The sequence below is a fragment of the Thamnophis sirtalis genome, unplaced genomic scaffold (genome assembly GCF_051295495.1).
Source record: "Thamnophis sirtalis isolate CommonGarterSnake01/CBP01778 unplaced genomic scaffold, rThaSir2_p1.2 scaffold_5, whole genome shotgun sequence".
NCBI classification, from domain to species: domain Eukaryota; kingdom Metazoa; phylum Chordata; class Lepidosauria; order Squamata; family Natricidae; genus Thamnophis; species Thamnophis sirtalis.
The window spans coordinates 56053666-56065997 of record NW_028261385.1 but is presented as its reverse complement, the minus strand read 5'-3'; the positions used below and the strand labels follow the sequence as shown (position 1 = coordinate 56065997).

The 12332-nt window shown below is 39.3% G+C and overlaps 1 protein-coding gene and 1 long non-coding RNA gene across 9 annotated transcripts in view; one reads left to right on the top strand and one right to left on the bottom strand.

Moving 5' to 3' along the window:
- Positions 1 to 5903, bottom strand: part of CSNK1G3 (casein kinase 1 gamma 3) — a 72226-nt gene extending 66323 nt beyond the window's left edge. For 7 of the 8 annotated variants that reach the window (XM_087715853.1, XM_087715849.1, XM_087715855.1 and 4 more), the window contains exons 1-2: positions 5614 to 5903; positions 4907 to 5144 (exon numbers count right to left, since the gene is read on the bottom strand). The gene's annotated coding sequence lies outside the window, so the exon portion shown is untranslated. The remainder of the gene's footprint in view (positions 1 to 4906; positions 5145 to 5613) is intronic. The other variant, XM_087715850.1, reaches the window with a different exon arrangement.
- Positions 5904 to 6112: 209 nt separating this feature from the next.
- LOC106552659 (uncharacterized) lies at positions 6113 to 11829 on the top strand. The gene is made up of 2 exons (XR_001313808.2): positions 6113 to 6780; positions 10193 to 11829. It is a non-coding gene; the product is annotated as an uncharacterized LOC106552659 (long non-coding RNA).
- The last annotated feature ends 503 nt before the right edge of the window (positions 11830 to 12332 follow it).

The window sequence follows — 12332 nt, the reverse complement described above, 5'->3', positions numbered from 1 at the left end:
GGAAACGTAGGAAAGAAATGCTACCTGGGAAATAATCAGATAAGAGAGAGGGAGGTCCCCCCCCCTTCATTGCTGGCTTACTCACCGACATTGCTTGTGGGTAGCTGGCAGGAAGGTCACAAATAGTGATCACGTTACTGTGGGACACTGCTGTGCAAACTGGTTGCCAAGTGTCTAAATTTTGTTCATGGACTCCGTAACAGCCAGAACTTGGTGTACGCTCATTCTAAGTTCTTTTATGCACAGCTGTCATAACTTCAGATGCTAACTCAACTAATGGTCATACATCAAGGATTACCTATATGTAACTTTCATTCATTTTCCTCAATAAATAAATGGACAAGTATGTTTTGTATTCACTTAATTGGGTTGTTTTAGGATATGTGGAAAACATAATTTGAGATTATATTTATGCAGAAATATTGAACATTCAAAATGTTTATACAATGTACATCAATGCTACTTATGTTTGCAGGGTAGCCATTATGTATTTTCTTCCTCAGCTATTTTTTTTACAGCACAAAACGTTTTAAAAACAATAAAAACCACTGGACTCCGTGTAACATTTTATGAATCAGGCATGGTAACTCCATAATAAAAGCTTCATTGGAAAAGTTCATTTTGGTTAACGAAGTAAATTTACTTCAATTTAGGAAAAGACACTTTAGTTCCTCAACAGCACTTTTTGCTGTTTACATTAAAAGAACTTATGTAAGGAAAAAGGAGTAAATCTTCTTTAAAGCTTATTCACTAATTGCTTTAAATATAAAAACTGTTGAATAAATCCCCATAGCTCCCTCCTGGAACAGCTACACTATTCAGAAACTGCATGACTTTTTTTTAGTTTGGGAAGTAATGATATACTGAGATCTCCCAATAGCGTGATAGTTGAACATTATACATTTTTTCCCTTACAAATCTTATTAGTCATAGTGAAGCATGGGGCATAATCTTAAGAACAAATACTGTATAATGCTATTTCAAGGGATGGGAAAACTGGTAACCAAAATGTAACATATCTGAGGTTGATGGGAGAAACAGAGTGGGGTAGGTTTTGAAGTTCAATGGTTTTCTTTGGAATACACAGTAGCTTTCATGTGTTTCCATTTCAAAATGAAAATAAACTTTATAAGGATTTGTTATAGCCACTGGTAGCTTCAGGAGCTATAGGTTGACATCCTGTTTTATTTAAACTATATTGCAACAGTTAAAAATAGAATAATTTGGGAATGACCCCCAATCCACCAACCACACAACACTGAAGGTATGAACAGCTTTTTAAAATACCATTTTCTCAAATATATTATTTGTATGTATTTTTAAAAGATCACATATCATGATATAACACTTTATTTGCAAAGACTCTGAAACTAAAAAATAAACTATATTACAATGAAGCAATACAAAAGCTAAATGAATCATGGTTTACATATTCATTTTAAGATTATTATACTCTTAACTCAAAAGATATGCAACCTGGCATCTTCCAGATATTTTGGATTTCAATCCCCATGAATCCTAACTACAATGAATAGTAGGATTATGAGAATACTTCCCCATGTTAGGACGACAACTCTGTAACCAAAAAAAAGATCTGAACTAAATTCTCTGGTTATTTTTGTGTTTCTGATTCTGTAACAATTGAATGCCTCTAATAAACAGGTTTTCTAGGGAAGTATTTGAGCATTTAGCATTTTTGAAATCAGAGATGGGGAATCAATATACCTCCTAGATCTGTGATGGCGAACCTATGGCATGTGTGCCACAGGTGGCACACAGAGGCATCTCTGTCAACACATGAGCCATAGAGCCCATGCGCACATAGATTTTGGGGTCTCTACAGCATGTGTTGTTTAATCAACACTATAGAAGCCATCAAGAATATAACTATATACATCCAACAGGAACAGGAAGTGCCTCACAGGAGCAGATAGAGGTAAATCATACAGAGGCAGGAAATATATCACTGAACAATGGAGATGAATGCTAGAGAGGAATAAAGCTGCATTCCAAGCAGGCATAACACCTGTAACAGTGTGTGCATGCACGGGGGAGGGAGTCATACATGAAGGTCACGCACGCTTTGTATTATGGGTGTGGGCATGCGTGTGCACACCGTCATGTATGTGCGTGCCCTTTTGGCACGCGAAGACAAAAAGGTTAGGCATCACTGTCCTAGATAATGTTAACAATTCCCACCAGGAATGATTGAATTTGAAGTTGGCATACCTAAGCTCGAATATTCCCCATTCTTCTTCTACATTATGATGAACTTCTTGAATTAGAATTGATAATCAGAAAAACAATGATCAGACTGGCAAACAGAAATGTTGTGTCTTAATTAAATAAAAAGCATTATTACTAATGTTTTCTTGCAATAAAGGGGTCAATCACTATTTCTCAAATGTATGCCTAACTTCACACATTTATTCATTTACTCATCAAATTTATACATGGACACTATAGAATCAAATTCCAACAGCATCAAATAAAACAATATAAAACATATATAAAACCAAGATCAATATCAGATGTCGTAAGTACTCTGGGAATTAATAAGGAAATGTTTATTTATACAAACAGCTTTTTGATTTTTTTAAAAAAATATCATCCAGTAGAGATGAAGTCTCCACTCACCATTCACAATATTGGTGCCACCACTTCAAAGACCCTCGACCTAACCATCTCTAGCAAGCCATCCAATTTTCAGCTGCTCTTACTATAAGCCCACAGATGATAAACAGAGATCCCAATTAATAACATAAAGTTGTTCTTTAGGTAAACAAGACAAATCTGTAAAGGGTTGTATATGTTAAAAGAGACACTCTGAATTTGACTCAGGTAGCAATGGGAAGTAGTGCATCTGAGCCAGAGTACATACTACATTCTTCCAACGGAGAATGCAAGGCAGAAATCTCACCACCGGATTCCTGAATCATTGCAGTTTCTGGATTATTTTCACCCATGTAAAGTGTTCTACAGCAAACTATTCATAAGGTAATGAATGAGTCCATTTAGTCCTAACCAAGAAATATGAATGCAGTAGAAAAAAGGAATACTTCACCACCAGTCACCTGAACTATCAGACTATGTGGAAATCAACAAGTATCCCCAGTCCACCCATGAGCCTTTTTCAGTGAATTTGAAATTCCATATGCATTGAGATTAAATAATTTGGTGCAATCAAATTATAAGAACTCAAGAACTTGAGTTATGTATTCATTACTTATTCAACAGATCAGGTGAAACCAGGTCATATTTAATGTAAATCCTGCCATATTGTAAATACATATTTTTTTTAATTTACTAGTCCATACTCATAAAACAACCACCTGTATCAAGAAACACCAGAAACGTTGACAATGCTGATTATATATTTCAGAAATGGGGCTGAAATCAGTTGCCATCTCTGCTATGAACACATATTTATTTGTTTTATGACAAAATTGCACATTACATTTTTAAAATAGATTAAAAAGTGTAACAAGGGTAAACAAAAATTTAAGCATGGGAATAGGTTCTTCAAATCCTTCATTAGGCAATTTTCCACCTAGTATCGTTTCTCTCTGAATAGAGAAGGAAAATTTGCTTTACTCTGCATTAGCAGTCTTTACAACAATCATAACTGATTGTTACATCTAGCCAGCTCATAAACTCAAGAATCCAGTGTTTTTCAACCTGAGAAACTTTAAGACATCCAGATTTCAATTCCCAGAATTACTCAGTCAGCTGGCTAATTTTCAAGCTTGATTAAATTTCTGATTAGCCTTGTTAAAACATGGATGATAGGGGAATTCTGGGAGTTGAAGTCCAGACATCATAAAGTTGCCCAGATTGAGAAACACTACTAGACCCCCACGCTCTAAAAGCACAGAATACAGTAGCACCATGATGGCTAACGTTTTAGTCACACAGTACCCAAACTGGAAGGTGTGTGTGTGTGCGCACGTGCCAGAGCACCAGAAACCCAACGACCAGCTGGCCACTGCACCTCAGAAACCCGACAACCAGCTAATGTACATGCACAGTACATTTGTGAAACTTTTTTGAGTTTTCATAATCTAACATGAGAACAGTATTTTATGAACACATTATGAGCCATCTATTAAAAACACAAAAACAGTTTTAGATCATATTGTATATCCAAATCTTGAAAGAAATGATATCAAATTATACAGATATAGGTATACAGCAATAGGAAAAGTCTAATAAAGAGCTATTAATACTACTGTATGACCTTCTGCTATTATACATTAATCCAAACTTTACCGTCTTAACACAATTCCTAATAGCTTTACAGAAGAAAAGAGTGCAATACTTTTAATGGATTCGTTGAATAAGAGATTGAATTAGTTCAAAATGAATTTGAATAGGCTAAAAATATGATACATACAAAACCCTTTGTAACAACTCACAACTCAAAGTAATTATCAACTTTGAAAGCTAATTGGGTTTCTGCCCATTATATCATTTTGACTTATTATATACCTCAATATAATACAAAACTTGCATGTAAGTCCAGTATAATGCATGCAACATTTAAAGAGCTTCACAAATCATTTAAAAGTAAATAAGAGTGTTCACTCTTAAGATAATTCAGTGCTCTTGTAAATACTTTTTCTCAGTTGAACAATTCATACAAGTCATAACTGCCACTTAATAAAGCCATTTCTGAAAGAGAGATAGGAGTAAGCCTCTAGAAAGAGACCTTCACAGTGTTTTACCATGTTGCCATTAGTTTTTTAAAACTCTGAAGAACATCTAATAACAGATATTTACAGAAAGCTTTTCTGATTTTTTAAGACAAGCATCAGTGATCTAAAGTAATCACCTCTGCTTTCTATCTGGGGTGACTGGGAAAGGAAGATCCGATCCATCCGAGTAAAGAGAGAGAGAGGTTTCTTACCATGATAATAAATCTCGTCTGCGGAGGATGGTTCCTCATTGGAAAAGGATCAGGCTGCTAATTGTCTTCTGTTTTTCGGGCTGGAGGAGCAGCCAAACTGCGGAGCCTTGGTCTCACCTCTCCCCAATCTTCACATCGCATTAACACTCCTTCGCAAGGAACGGCAGATGCGTGCGCGTTGTGAGAGCCTTCCACCCTCATGTATTATGCACACATAATCCTTTCCACTGTAAGCGCGCTGGAGGGGGGGGAAAAACCCGAAAGAAAAACCACGCCATACACAACACGCTCCACATCTCCACACAGCACGGAAGAACAGAGGGAATTTCACTGCAAGCCACCCTACGTCTCTGTTCCCCTAAGAAGATCTGCTTTGCCCTTCGCGACGCGGACCCCCAGGCTTATTCCAGGGAAGCCCACGCACAAGGAACATAAACACCTCCAATCCGCCGCAGGGTTGCGACTCCCTTTTCCCACCAAAAAGGGGAGCAACAAGCCTCACAACTAAGAAGCGGGCCCCGAGCCTTCGCCTCTTCCGCCCAGACCCCCCCCCACTCCCACCCCACTTGCCACCTTCTCCATTGTACACCGTTCAAGGAAAGCCACCCCTCCCCGCCGCCGCCTTTTCCCTTCCACTCTCCATCCCCGTGGCGGCCGCCGCCTCCCCCCACCTTTTGACCACGGCGCGCTCGAGAAACCACTCTTACCTTGGAGGACTCACTGCGGCCGACTCCGGCCTTGCCCTTCTCTCACTGTGGCCGGGAGGTGCAGGTGCGTCTTCAGACTCGGGGGCAGCAGGAACCGGGAAAAGGAAGGAGGGAAGGTGGCGCTGCCACTGCTGCGGCGGCGGTTACGGGGGAGGGTGGGAAAAAGAGGGAAGGGGAGGAGTCTGCGCTGCCCCTGGCCGGCGTGAGGAGGCAGCGAGGGCGAGGCTTTCGGGACCGAGTCCCCGGGATTGCGAGCGACTGGACTGTCGTCTTTCTGGTTGCCTCTCCTCCGCCTCTCGGGGGAGGGGGTGGAATAACGAGCCCCGCGAATCCTTGTCCCGGAAGTTTCGATTCAGCCAGGAGCCGGCTTACGGAACTCTTTTCTGGGACTGGCTGCGGCGATTTGATGCAACGGAGCTTCCTCGCTGGCTCTTCTCGCCCCGCCTCACGAACCACAGGAGCCGTAGCTATCCGGGCCGCAGGCCTGAAGTGGGGGGCGGAGCCTCCTGGAAAGAGGCGGAGCCGCGCCCACGAGCGAGCCGACCATGAGGACTGTTTTTTTTAAACGGAGTCAATAGGGGAAGTGGGCTGAGTTAAGAGCGGGGATGAGTCACGCCGGAGGGAGGGCGGAGCCTCGGGAACGTGTTAGGGACGGAGGGCGGCTGGTGAGAAAACGCGCCACGGGAGAACTAAGCCTCTGGTTAGTGGTTTGGAGAGCCCGCCTTCATCTTTCGTTTGAAAGACACATTTTCTGCCCAATCAACAGGAGAGATGCTGAGCGAAAGGAGGAAGGTTTCCGTCTTTTGCAAGCGATGTTTTTACCTGCCCGGAAGAAAGACGCACCTGTGGGACGGTGGTTTCCTTTCTTTTTTTACCCGAGTAATGATTGGCTTGGAGGCATGGTTTGCGGGTCTGTCCTGTGTTTACCCGAAAGGTAAACCGAAAGGAGTAACCTGACAAAGGATTACCGTTTTGCAAGGCATTCCTGGTTGCGTTGACTGCAGAAATCAGTCCTCTGATTAAATGGAGTTTATTCCGAAGTGAGCGGACAGAGGATTGTATCTGATGGGACAAACAATGGCTTTTCTTGTAACCTCTTAGCCTTCCCGGTGGATAGTTGACAGGCCAGGTAGCTCTCTTCTGGAAGGATTGTTGCTTTCCTCAGCGGTAAGTGCTAAACTGCTTTAGTCATTAGTAAGTCTGGACATATTAGGAAGGGGGGGGGTTGTATCTAGAACAATTTAAACTTAGAATATTCCATTAATCAAGGCCAGAGTTTGGTGTATTTATTAATCCTAGGCTTTAAAAACAATTAACATGTTTCTAGTAGCAAGATAAGAAATTAAATGTGTGTAATCATACACTTGGTTGGTCCATACTGGATGGATATAGGATTAGGATTGCAGCTAAAGTGCACCGTGTGCTTGTGGATACATACTGGAGTGGATGGATTCTCAGTCATAGGATTGCAAAAAGGAGAAAGGAGAGAGAGAAAATCAGAGCTCAGACATTACCTTATCTTGCTTATTTATTAGTACATTCTCTACTACCAAAATACTGTAAGTGAAACAGATTATTTGAATCTTTAAAAAAACATTAGACAACTGAAAAGCTGAGCTGAAAATGCTTAAAAGAAAATCACCGAGTTTTATGCTGTGCTTTTACTACTGTTGTGAAAGTAAGTCGTAACGACCAAATTCATTCTTTTGTGCTGCTGCCAGAACTAGCTTTCCAACTAGTGGTCGAATAAAAGCCATTATTTCTTTAACTGTTTCTAATTTTATTGTAATTGATAAGAATATGGAAATCTTGGATACTTGGATTCACATACTGCCATAAGCCAGGAGGACTTTTTACATTTTTGTCAGAACATTGTGAAAATTCAGCCAATTTTGCTTTATTTAAAAAAATGTGAGACTTACCCTGCTATAGGTTTTATGGCTGCTCTTTTATAAGTCAGACTTTAATTATGTTTGTTTCTATGTCATGTACCATAATAGTGTATTATATTTTATAGTTAGTTGTGGTCCAGAGTCATTGAGTTAGTTGAGAGGTTATATAAACTTGTTTAATAAATAATAGTTGTTTTAAAGCAAACATGACATAAAATATATGCATTTAAACAGAAAATTGTCTTCTGATAGCTAATTACTAACATACCATGAAACAAGACAGCACCTTCACCCAAACACAATTTCCATTCATCCCAATTAAGAGTCTACATTATTTCTGGACGTCTCTATGGGAAGTAGTAAGAATGGATTTATGGCTCTTTGTGAGATTAATCTCCAGGATTCTTGAAAAACCAGTTGGGTGACTTTGGGCTAGACCAGGAGTGTCAAACTCTCAATGACACATTGTCACGTGACATATCACAACTTTGTTTCCCTTTGCTAAAATGGGGGTGGACGTGGCCAGTGTGTGACACATCTGGCCCGTGGGCCACAAGTTTGACATCCCTGAGCTAGACTCAACTCACTTCATAAGGTGGTTGTTCTGGGGAAAATAGGAGGAATGGTATATTCACTGCTTTGAGTTGTATGTGAATAAAGATAAAAGAAACTCTGGTTAATTGCCTCAATTAACTTTTGGGAACATATTTCAATTGTTTCAAATCACTGGTTTGACTCCCTAAATTCCACAATAAATATGGCCTTTAGCAATTGAGTTTATGATAATAGGTAAGATGTATTTTATATAGGTAATAGGTGGAAATAAACAAAGACACCTAATTTCTACCTTTATTTTAGGAAATTCCTTTTTTTTCTAAATTATGCCTCAAATTGAACATTATAACATACAGAGTACTGAGTTGAGTTGAGTTGCGTTTATTTATAGGCCGCCCTTTTCCCTGAGGGGACTCAGGGCGGCTAACAACTTGTATGGGAGGGGAAGACATACAATAACATAAAAACACAATATATGATTAAAATCAAGCAACATTCATTCAACATTCGGGTGGGGGCAAATTATGGTCTTTACCCCCAGGCCTGGCGGGATAGCCAGATCTTGAGGGCTGTGCGGAAGGTCTGAAAGGTGGTGAGGGTACGAATCTCCACGGGGATATCGTTCCAGAGGGTCGGAGCTGCTACTGAAAAGGCTCTCCTCCGCGTAGTTGCCAGCCGGCACTGGCTGGCAGATGGCACTCGGAGGAGGCCTAATCTGTGGGATCTTATGGGTCGAGAGGAGGTAATTGGCAGGAGGCGGTCTCCCAAGTACGCAGATCCACTACCATGAAGGGCTTTGTAGGTAGTAAGAAGCACCTTGAAGCGCACACGGAGATCAACAGGTAGCCAGTGCAGTTCGCTGGACTACATTGTGGTTGTTTTTTAATCCTGATCATCAAGACTATTCTTAACAATGTTATTACTAATACTATGAAGTTTAGACAGAATAACCTTGATGTTTAGAAACAGTTTTGTGATCACTGGAAAAAATCAGAGCAATTATTCATCAGGTAAAATTGACCTGATCTAAATATACCGTGTTTTTCAGAGTATAAGACATACTTTTCTTCCTCCAAAGTGTGGATGGAAATGTATGTGCATCTTTTACTGTGAATGTTCCAGGCTGCAGGGATCACTGCCCCCCATCAGCCCTACCACCTATCGCCACCTCCATATGCCCCATTTTCAGCCTCCGCACATCCCATTTTTGGACCGCTCCAGGCAGCGGGGATAGGCAATAGCGGGGATCCCTTCCTCCTGGAACCAGTTGAAAATGAGAGACACAGAGGCCGAAAAAGCAAGCATACGGACGCTGAAAATGGGATGTGCAGAGGCCGAAAATGGGGAGGCAACAATAGGTAGCAGCAGTGATGGTGGCAATGGGCAGTGGCAATACTTACAGCCTAGAATAGCTCATAGGAGGTATTCCAGGAGGTATTCCAACCGCCAATCAGCTGCATGTGCTAAATCAGGCTGTGAGGAAGCTTACTATATTGTTTGCCCTTTGCTGCGAAGAGGCAACTTGCTCAGAGGCAGATTTTGTTTTCCTTCTCAAAAGCTAGGTGTGTCTTATACTTCAGAGAGTCTTATAGTCCGAAAAATATGGTAATAAATATCAGTTTCCTGTTTTCATATCAAAGTCATGCCTGCTGAAAAACATAAATACCATAATAGTTGTATTTTATTGCAGCACCATTGATTGCAACATATGCATTCACTTGCAACTGGCATTATGAATTATCCATATAAAGTTCCTATCTTTTGATGTAGGGAATTGGTTGCTTATTTCCATTCCATTTTGGACCTTCCCATTGATTGTTGGATTTGGCCATTGTCTGAAAGTAACCATGTATAGCTGCCGTTTCCCTTGATTTAGCTTAAAGCTTAACATTGGATGTTTTTCTTATTTGTTAACTGCTTGATAAAGAAAAGAATAGTGAACTCTGGTATAACCACTCTGGTATAACCACTGATACTACATATCAAATGATGCCTTAAATTGTACACATAAATTGTGAAACTACTGTTGTTCATTGCTATGATTGGTGCATTCAACCAGAATTATTTTAGATCTGATTGTAACACTGAGTGTTAGTATCTTATGTACTACTTCTTTGTTTTCTATTTTGCAGATTAAGGCACATAGAAGTTAGAAAATTATACTAGTATTACCCTGGGACAACAGTTGCTGGTGTAATATGAAACAGGCCTGTAAGCATCTAAACATGGGTAATTAAGCATATTGTACAGATGAAAAAGATAGCTGAGAACATTCCTTCTAAATCCCTTTGCGTAATGTAAATCTAAGATTCAAAATGTACCTTTTATGTTTATTTTTAAAACAAGCCATGTCTTGTTCTAGTTTTTTTTAAAAAATCACCCCAAGTAACAAATATAATCAAAAGTAGAAAAAAATAGCATTTTTTAAAAAAATATCCCATAGAAATTCTATTTATTTTATGCCATTTTTGAGAGCTTTATCACTATAAATATATGCTATGTTTATTTTTAAAAAATAAAAATCTTTCATGGAAATTCTATTTACTTTATTGCATTTTTGAGAGCTTTTATCACAATAAAAATGTTACTTTTATTAAAAATATATTGCACCTGCATTTTTGTTGAATTGTTTTGTAATATTTGTGTGTTTTAAACAGTTCTATTCATTCCTGATTCTGCTGTTTTATCATGTTTTTAGCTTTGAGCTTTTAAGCTTATAATATCCAAAGTTGTTATTGAATTATGTAACTCAGACAAACACAACTTAAATCATTAAGGAGGTCATCCTTCTAAATAGTAAAATGGCATATTCAGTCGGATACTAACTAGATTTTAACACAGCCTTTTAACTCACATTCAGCTTGTGCCCCAGGGGTTGATTCAGTTTATATACAATTGGAGTTAAATATTCTGTAGTGATAACCTACCTTGAATGTAACAGACATCTTTTTTGTATAATTCAAGGTATGTGCAAGTATTAAAACACAGTTTAATTAATGAAATTCATTTGGCTTCCTAGGAAAAATGTCTCTTATGCTTTATTCCATGGCTGCCACTGATATTTTATATAATCAACTAGTAGGAGCCAAACGGGTGACTGAATTGAAAGAGAATGTGGTCCTGAACAGTTTATATGGCAAAACAAAGATGAGAATGAAAAACATGAAGATAAGCCAACAGAAGTCACTGTCAAAGTGGTCAGAAGCATCAAAGGTCTGGACCAATTCAAGAAAGAAGAAAGATAGGTTTTACTTTTGCTGAAAGTAACAAAAAAGTTTCTGTTGGCTTTGTTGCCTGTTGCTAGATAAATGACTTGGGACCAGGTTATCTGAAGCACCATCTCTTGCCGGTCACATCTACCCAACCCATCAGAGTGGGGAGGCAGGGAATGTTGCAGGTCCCATCCCTGAGGGAGATATACCTGGTGGGACCAGCCTTCTCCGTGGTGGCTTCCTCTCTTTGGAACATCATTCCCTCAGAGATTAGAATGCCCACCACTCTAATATTCTTCTGGAAGGCGCCAAAGACCTGGTTCTGCTAGTGGTCCTGGGGAACCCAGAGTGGGATGGAGCCCATTAAATGGATTGTGTGATCTGGGATCACCGGGGTGGGAGGTGGGGAGTGATTTTGTTATGCTATTGTTACTATATTAATTTATTTGATTCTTTTTGTTATATTGTTTTTAATGTGGTTTTATATTCTGCAAGCCTCATTGAATTGCCATGGGCAAATGGGCATTAATAAGAATTCAATAAATAAATAAATGCTACTTCAATATCCCATCATAAATCTTCATGGTGTCTCTCATATCAAAATGTACTTTTTAAAAGCTGCATTTCCATGTCAATTTCACTTTATTATTTAACATGCTCCCAAGGTCTGGAACCAAAACCTATTTGTTGAAGATGATTAGAAAGTGGCCACCATCCAGTATGCTGTTAAGCACATTAATTCCCATTGTGTTCTTTTTATTTCAAAGGAACTTAAGCATCCTTAATTGTACATTGGATTGTTGCCTCTTCCTGGGCCCTGTTCAAAAAATGTAATAAACATTTTACTCACACACTGCACAGAGTTTAAAATGAAGAGCAAATACAAATCTTGGTTTGCATAGTCTTCAGACAACCCCATTTCTTTAGATAAATAATGCATGATAAATCCTGAGATAAAAATTAATAAAATTACGATGCTATGAACTGAGCTTGAATCATCAATTTGAATCAATACAAGTGTTACAGTGAAATATACTATTTGCATCATGGCGATCTGTAG